General features: G+C 76.8%; 1 pseudogene; it reads left to right on the top strand.

Moving 5' to 3' along the window:
• Positions 1–870: 870 nt before the first annotated feature.
• On the top strand, positions 871–6,598 carry LOC134733278 (putative uncharacterized protein FLJ45355; annotated as a pseudogene).
• The last annotated feature ends 303 nt before the right edge of the window (positions 6,599–6,901 follow it).

Below are 6,901 nucleotides of genomic sequence, written 5' to 3'. Positions count from 1 at the left end.
AGAGGCTGCTCTCAGTCCCCGCCTCGCGGGCGCCCGCCCCCTGCGATGGGGGTCCTAAGAGCCAGGCAGAGAAGCTGGCTCTCAGTCCGCGCCTCGCACCTCCCCCTGCGTGGGGGTCCTAGAGCCAGGGGGCAGAGGGCTGGCTCTCGGTCCCGCCTCGCGAGCGCCTCGCCCCCTGCGTGGGGGTCTAGGCAGAGGGCAGCTCTCAGTCCCGCCTCGCGGGCGCCCCCCCTGCGATGGGTCCCTAAACCCGGGAGAGGGGCTGGCTCTCAGTCCCCGCCTCGCGGGCGCCTCGCCCCCTGCGATGGGAATCTAAGAGCCAGAAGAACGGCTGGCTCTCAGTCCCCGCCTCGCGGGCGCCTCGCCCCCTGCGGGGGTCCCTACCAGAGGGGCAGAGGAGCTGCTCTCAGTCCCCGCCTCGCGGGCGCCTCGCCCCCCTGCGATGGGGGTCCTAGAGCCAGGGGAAGCAGAGGCTGGCTCTCGGTCCCGCCTCGCGGGGGCGCCTCGCCCCCCTGCGATGGGAGTCCCCTAAGAACCGGGGGGCAGAGGGGCTCTCAGTCCCGCCTCGCGGGCGCCTCGCCCCCCTGCGATGGGGGTCCCTGCGGGGGCAGAGGGGCTGGCTCTCGGTCCCGCCTCGCGGGCGCCGCCCCTGCGATGGGAGTCCTAAGAGCCAGGGGGGCAGAGAGGCTCTCAGTCCGCCTCGCGGGCGCCTCGCCCCCTGCGATGGGGTCTAAGAGCCAGGGGGCAGAGGGCTGGCTCTCATCCCCGCCTCGCGAGGCGCCTCGCCCCCTGCGATGGGGGTCTAGAGCGGGGGGAGCAGAGGAGCTGGCTCTCAGTCCCCGCCTCGCCGAGGCGCCTCGCCCCCCTGCGATGGGGTCTAAGAGCCGGGGGGCAGCAGGGGCTGGCTCTCGGTCCCGCCTCGCGAGGGCGCCTCGCCCCCTGCGAGAGGGTCCTAAAGCCAGGGGGCAGGGGCTGGCTCTCGGTCCCCGCCTCGGGGCGCCTCGCCCCTGCGATGGGGGTCCTAAGAGCCAGGGGGCAGAGGGCTGGCTCTCGGTCCCCGCCTCGCGGGCGCCTCCCTGCGATGGGGGTCCCTAAACCGGGGGGCAGAGGGGCTGGCTCTCAGTCCCCGCCTCGCGGGGGCGCCTCGCCCCCTGCGATGGGGGTCCTAAGAGCCGGGGAGGCAGAGGGCTGGCTCTCGGTCCCCGCCTCGCGAGGCGCCCTCGCCCCCTGCGATGGGGGTCCTAGGCAGGGGCAGAGGGGCTGGCTCTCAGTCCCCGCCTCGCGAGGCGCCTCGCCCCCTGCGATGGGGGTCCCTAAGAGCCAGGGGGCAGAGGGGCTGGCTCTCGGTCCGCCTCGCGGGCGCCTCGCCCCCCTGCGATGGGGGTCCTAAGAGCCAGGGGGCAGAGGGGCTGGCTCTCAGTCCCCGCCTCGCGGGGGCGCCTCGCCCCCTGCGATGGGGGTCCTAAGAGCCAGGGGGCAGAGGGGCTGGCTCCGGTCCCCGCCTCGCGGCGCCTGCCCCCTGCGATGGGGGTCCTAAGAGCCAGGGGGGGCAGAGGGGCTGGCTCTCGGTCCCCGCCTCGCGGGCGCCTCGCCCCCTGCGATGGGGGTCCCCTAAGGCCAGGGGGGCAGAGGGGCTGGCTCTCGGTCCCGCCTCGCGGGGCGCCTCGCCCCCCTGCGATGGGGGTCCCTAAGAGCCGGGGGGGCAGAGGGGCTGGCTCTCGGTCCGCCTCGCGGGGGCGCCTCGCCCCCTGCGATGGGGGTCTAAGAGCCAGGGGGGCAGAGGGGCTGGCTCTCAGTCCCCGCCTCGCGGGCGCCTCGCCCCCTGCGATTGGGGGTCCTAAGAGCCGGGGGGCAGAGGGCTGGCTCTCGGTCCCCGCCTCGCGGGGGCGCCTCGCCCCCTGCGATGGGGGTCCTAAGAGCCGGGGGGCAGAGGGCTGGCTCTCGGTCCCCGCCTCGCGGGGCGCCTCGCCCCCTGCGATGGGGGTCCTAAGAGCCAGGGGGGCAGGGGCTGGCTCTCAGTCCCCGCCTCGCGGGGGCGCCTCGCCCCCTGCGATGGGGGTCTAAGAGCCAGGGGGGCAGAGGGGCTGGCTCTCGGTCCCCGCCTCGCGGGGGGCGCCTCCGCCCCCTGCGATGGGGGTCCCTAAGAGCCAGGGGGCAGAGGGCTGGCTCTCAGTCCCCGCCTCGCGAGGGCGCCTCGCCCCCTGCGATGGGGGTCCCTAAGACGGGGGGGCAGAGGGGCTGGCTCTCAGTCCCGCCTCGCGGGGGCGCTCGCCCCCTGCGATGGGGGTCCCTAAGAGCCAGGGGGCAGAGGGGCTGGCTCTCAGTCCCCGCCTCGCGGGCGCCTCGCCCCCTGCGATGGGGGTCCTAAGAGCCAGGGGGCAGAGGGGCTGGCTCTCAGTCCCCGCCTCGCGGAGGCGCCTCGCCCCTGCGATGGGGGTCCTAAGCCAGGGGGCAGAGGGCTGGCTCTCGGTCCCGCCTCGCGGGGGCGCCTCGCCCCCCTGCGATGGGGGTCCTAAGAGCCAGGGGGGCAGAGGGGCTGGCTCTCAGTCCCCGCCTCGCGGGGGGCGCCTCGCCCCCCTGCGATGGGGTCCTAAGAGCCAGGGGGGCAGGGGGCTGGCTCTCAGTCCCCGCCTCGCGGGGGGCGCCTCGCCCCCCTGCGATGGGGGTCCTAAGAGCCAGGGGGGCAGAGGGGCTGGCTCTCAGTCCCCGCCTCGCGGCGCCTCGCCCCCTGCGATGGGGGTCTAAGAGCCAGGGGGGCAGAGGGGCTGGCTCTCAGTCCCCGCCTCGCGGGGGGCGCCTCGCCCCCTGCGATGGGGTCCTAAGAGCCAGGGGGGCAGAGGGGCTGGCTCTCAGTCCCCGCCTCGCGGGGGGCGCCTCGCCCCCCTGCGATGGGGGTCCTAAGAGCCAGGGGGGCAGAGGGGCTGGCTCTCAGTCCCCGCCTCGCGGAGGGCGCCTCGCCCCCTGCGATGGGGGTCCTAAGAGCCAGGGGGGCAGAGGGGCTGGCTCTCAGTCCCCGCCTCGCGGGGGGCGCCTCGCCCCCCTGCGATGGGGGTCCTAAGAGCCAGGGGGGCAGAGGGGCTGGCTCTCAGTCCCCGCCTCGCGGGGGGCGCCTCGCCCCCCTGCGATGGGGGTCCTAAGAGCCGGGGGGCAGAGGGGCTGGCTCTCAGTCCCCGCCTCGCGGGGGGCGCCTCGCCCCCCTGCGATGGGGGTCCTAAGAGCCAGGGGGGCAGAGGGGCTGGCTCTCAGTCCCCGCCTCGCGGGGGGCGCCTCGCCCCCCTGCGATGGGGGTCCTAAGAGCCAGGGGGGCAGAGGGGCTGGCTCTCAGTCCCCGCCTCGCGGGGGGCGCCTCGCCCCCTGCGATGGGGGTCCTAAGAGCCAGGGGGGCAGAGGGGCTGGCTCTCAGTCCCCGCCTCGCGGGGGGCGCCTCGCCCCCCTGCGATGGGGGTCCTAAGAGCCAGGGGGGCAGAGGGGCTGGCTCTCAGTCCCCGCCTCGCGGGGGCGCCTCGCCCCCCTGCGATGGGGGTCCTAAGAGCCGGGGGGCAGAGGGGCTGGCTCTCAGTCCCCGCCTCGCGGGGGCGCCTCGCCCCCCTGCGATGGGGGTCCTAAGAGCCAGGGGGGCAGAGGGGCTGGCTCTCAGTCCCCGCCTCGCGGGGGGCGCCTCGCCCCCCTGCGATGGGGGTCCTAAGAGCCAGGGGGGCAGAGGGGCTGGCTCTCAGTCCCCGCCTCGCGGGGGCGCCTCGCCCCCCTGCGATGGGGGTCCTAAGAGCCAGGGGGGCAGAGGGGCTGGCTCTCAGTCCCCGCCTCGCGGGGGGCGCCTCGCCCCCCTGCGATGGGGGTCCTAAGAGCCAGGGGGGCAGAGGGGCTGGCTCTCAGTCCCCGCCTCGCGGGGGGCGCCTCGCCCCCTGCGATGGGGGTCCTAAGAGCCAGGGGGGCAGAGGGGCTGGCTCTCAGTCCCCGCCTCGCGGGGGGCGCCTCGCCCCCCTGCGATGGGGGTCCTAAGAGCCAGGGGGGCAGAGGGGCTGGCTCTCAGTCCCCGCCTCGCGGGGGGCGCCTCGCCCCCCTGCGATGGGGGTCCTAAGAGCCAGGGGGGCAGAGGGGCTGGCTCTCAGTCCCCGCCTCGCGGGGGGCGCCTCGCCCCCCTGCGATGGGGGTCCTAAGAGCCAGGGGGGCAGAGGGGCTGGCTCTCAGTCCCCGCCTCGCGGGGGGCGCCTCGCCCCCCTGCGATGGGGGTCCTAAGAGCCAGGGGGGCAGAGGGGCTGGCTCTCAGTCCCCGCCTCGCGGGGGGCGCCTCGCCCCCCTGCGATGGGGGTCCTAAGAGCCAGGGGGGCAGAGGGGCTGGCTCTCAGTCCCCGCCTCGCGGGGGGCGCCTCGCCCCCCTGCGATGGGGGTCCTAAGAGCCAGGGGGGCAGAGGGGCTGGCTCTCAGTCCCCGCCTCGCGGGGGGCGCCTCGCCCCCTGCGATGGGGGTCCTAAGAGCCAGGGGGGCAGAGGGGCTGGCTCTCAGTCCCCGCCTCGCGGGGGGCGCCTCGCCCCCCTGCGATGGGGGTCCTAAGAGCCAGGGGGGCAGAGGGGCTGGCTCTCAGTCCCCGCCTCGCGGGGGGCGCCTCGCCCCCCTGCGATGGGGGTCCTAAGAGCCAGGGGGGCAGAGGGGCTGGCTCTCAGTCCCCGCCTCGCGGGGGGCGCCTCGCCCCCCTGCGATGGGGGTCCTAAGAGCCAGGGGGGCAGAGGGGCTGGCTCTCAGTCCCCGCCTCGCGGGGGGCGCCTCGCCCCCCTGCGATGGGGGTCCTAAGAGCCAGGGGGGCAGAGGGGCTGGCTCTCAGTCCCCGCCTCGCGGGGGGCGCCTCGCCCCCCTGCGATGGGGGTCCTAAGAGCCGGGGGGCAGAGGGGCTGGCTCTCAGTCCCCGCCTCGCGGGGGGCGCCTCGCCCCCCTGCGATGGGGGTCCTAAGAGCCAGGGGGGCAGAGGGGCTGGCTCTCAGTCCCCGCCTCGCGGGGGGCGCCTCGCCCCCCTGCGATGGGGGTCCTAAGAGCCAGGGGGGCAGAGGGGCTGGCTCTCAGTCCCCGCCTCGCGGGGGGCGCCTCGCCCCCCTGCGATGGGGGTCCTAAGAGCCAGGGGGGCAGAGGGGCTGGCTCTCAGTCCCCGCCTCGCGGGGGGCGCCTCGCCCCCCTGCGATGGGGGTCCTAAGAGCCAGGGGGGCAGAGGGGCTGGCTCTCAGTCCCCGCCTCGCGGGGGGCGCCTCGCCCCCCTGCGATGGGGGTCCTAAGAGCCAGGGGGGCAGAGGGGCTGGCTCTCAGTCCCCGCCTCGCGGGGGGCGCCTCGCCCCCCTGCGATGGGGGTCCTAAGAGCCAGGGGGGCAGAGGGGCTGGCTCTCAGTCCCCGCCTCGCGGGGGGCGCCTCGCCCCCCTGCGATGGGGGTCCTAAGAGCCAGGGGGGCAGAGGGGCTGGCTCTCAGTCCCCGCCTCGCGGGGGGCGCCTCGCCCCCCTGCGATGGGGGTCCTAAGAGCCAGGGGGGCAGAGGGGCTGGCTCTCAGTCCCCGCCTCGCGGGGGGCGCCTCGCCCCCCTGCGATGGGGGTCCTAAGAGCCAGGGGGGCAGAGGGGCTGGCTCTCAGTCCCCGCCTCGCGGGGGGCGCCTCGCCCCCCTGCGATGGGGGTCCTAAGAGCCAGGGGGGCAGAGGGGCTGGCTCTCAGTCCCCGCCTCGCGGGGGGCGCCTCGCCCCCTGCGATGGGGGTCCTAAGAGCCAGGGGGGCAGAGGGGCTGGCTCTCAGTCCCCGCCTCGCGGGGGGCGCCTCGCCCCCCTGCGATGGGGGTCCTAAGAGCCAGGGGGCAGAGGGGCTGGCTCTCAGTCCCCGCCTCGCGGGGGGCGCCTCGCCCCCTGCGATGGGGGTCCTAAGAGCCAGGGGGGCAGAGGGGCTGGCTCTCAGTCCCCGCCTCGCGGGGGGCGCCTCGCCCCCCTGCGATGGGGGTCCTAAGAGCCAGGGGGGCAGAGGGGCTGGCTCTCAGTCCCCGCCTCGCGGGGGGCGCCTCGCCCCCCTGCGATGGGGGTCCTAAGAGCCAGGGGGGCAGAGGGGCTGGCTCTCAGTCCCCGCCTCGCGGGGGGCGCCTCGCCCCCTGCGATGGGGGTCCTAAGAGCCAGGGGGGCAGAGGGGCTGGCTCTCAGTCCCCGCCTCGCGGGGGGCGCCTCGCCCCCCTGCGATGGGGGTCCTAAGAGCCAGGGGGGCAGAGGGGCTGGCTCTCAGTCCCCGCCTCGCGGGGGCGCCTCGCCCCCTGCGATGGGGGTCCTAAGAGCCAGGGGGGCAGAGGGGCTGGCTCTCAGTCCCCGCCTCGCGGGGGGCGCCTCGCCCCCCTGCGATGGGGGTCCTAAGAGCCAGGGGGGCAGAGGGGCTGGCTCTCAGTCCCCGCCTCGCGGGGGGCGCCTCGCCCCCCTGCGATGGGGGTCCTAAGAGCCAGGGGGGCAGAGGGGCTGGCTCTCAGTCCCCGCCTCGCGGGGGGCGCCTCGCCCCCCTGCGATGGGGGTCCTAAGAGCCAGGGGGGCAGAGGGGCTGGCTCTCAGTCCCCGCCTCGCGGGGGGCGCCTCGCCCCCCTGCGATGGGGGTCCTAAGAGCCAGGGGGGCAGAGGGGCTGGCTCTCAGTCCCCGCCTCGCGGGGGGCGCCTCGCCCCCCTGCGATGGGGGTCCTAAGAGCCAGGGGGGCAGAGGGGCTGGCTCTCAGTCCCCGCCTCGCGGGGGGCGCCTCGCCCCCCTGCGATGGGGGTCCTAAGAGCCAGGGGGGCAGAGGGGCTGGCTCTCAGTCCCCGCCTCGCGGGGGGCGCCTCGCCCCCCTGCGATGGGGGTCCTAAGAGCCAGGGGGGCAGAGGGGCTGGCTCTCAGTCCCCGCCTCGCGGGGGGCGCCTCGCCCCCCTGCG

This window comes from Symphalangus syndactylus, chromosome 17 (genome assembly GCF_028878055.3).
Source record: "Symphalangus syndactylus isolate Jambi chromosome 17, NHGRI_mSymSyn1-v2.1_pri, whole genome shotgun sequence".
Taxonomy (NCBI): domain Eukaryota; kingdom Metazoa; phylum Chordata; class Mammalia; order Primates; family Hylobatidae; genus Symphalangus; species Symphalangus syndactylus.
This window is presented reverse-complemented; position numbering and strand designations above follow the sequence as displayed.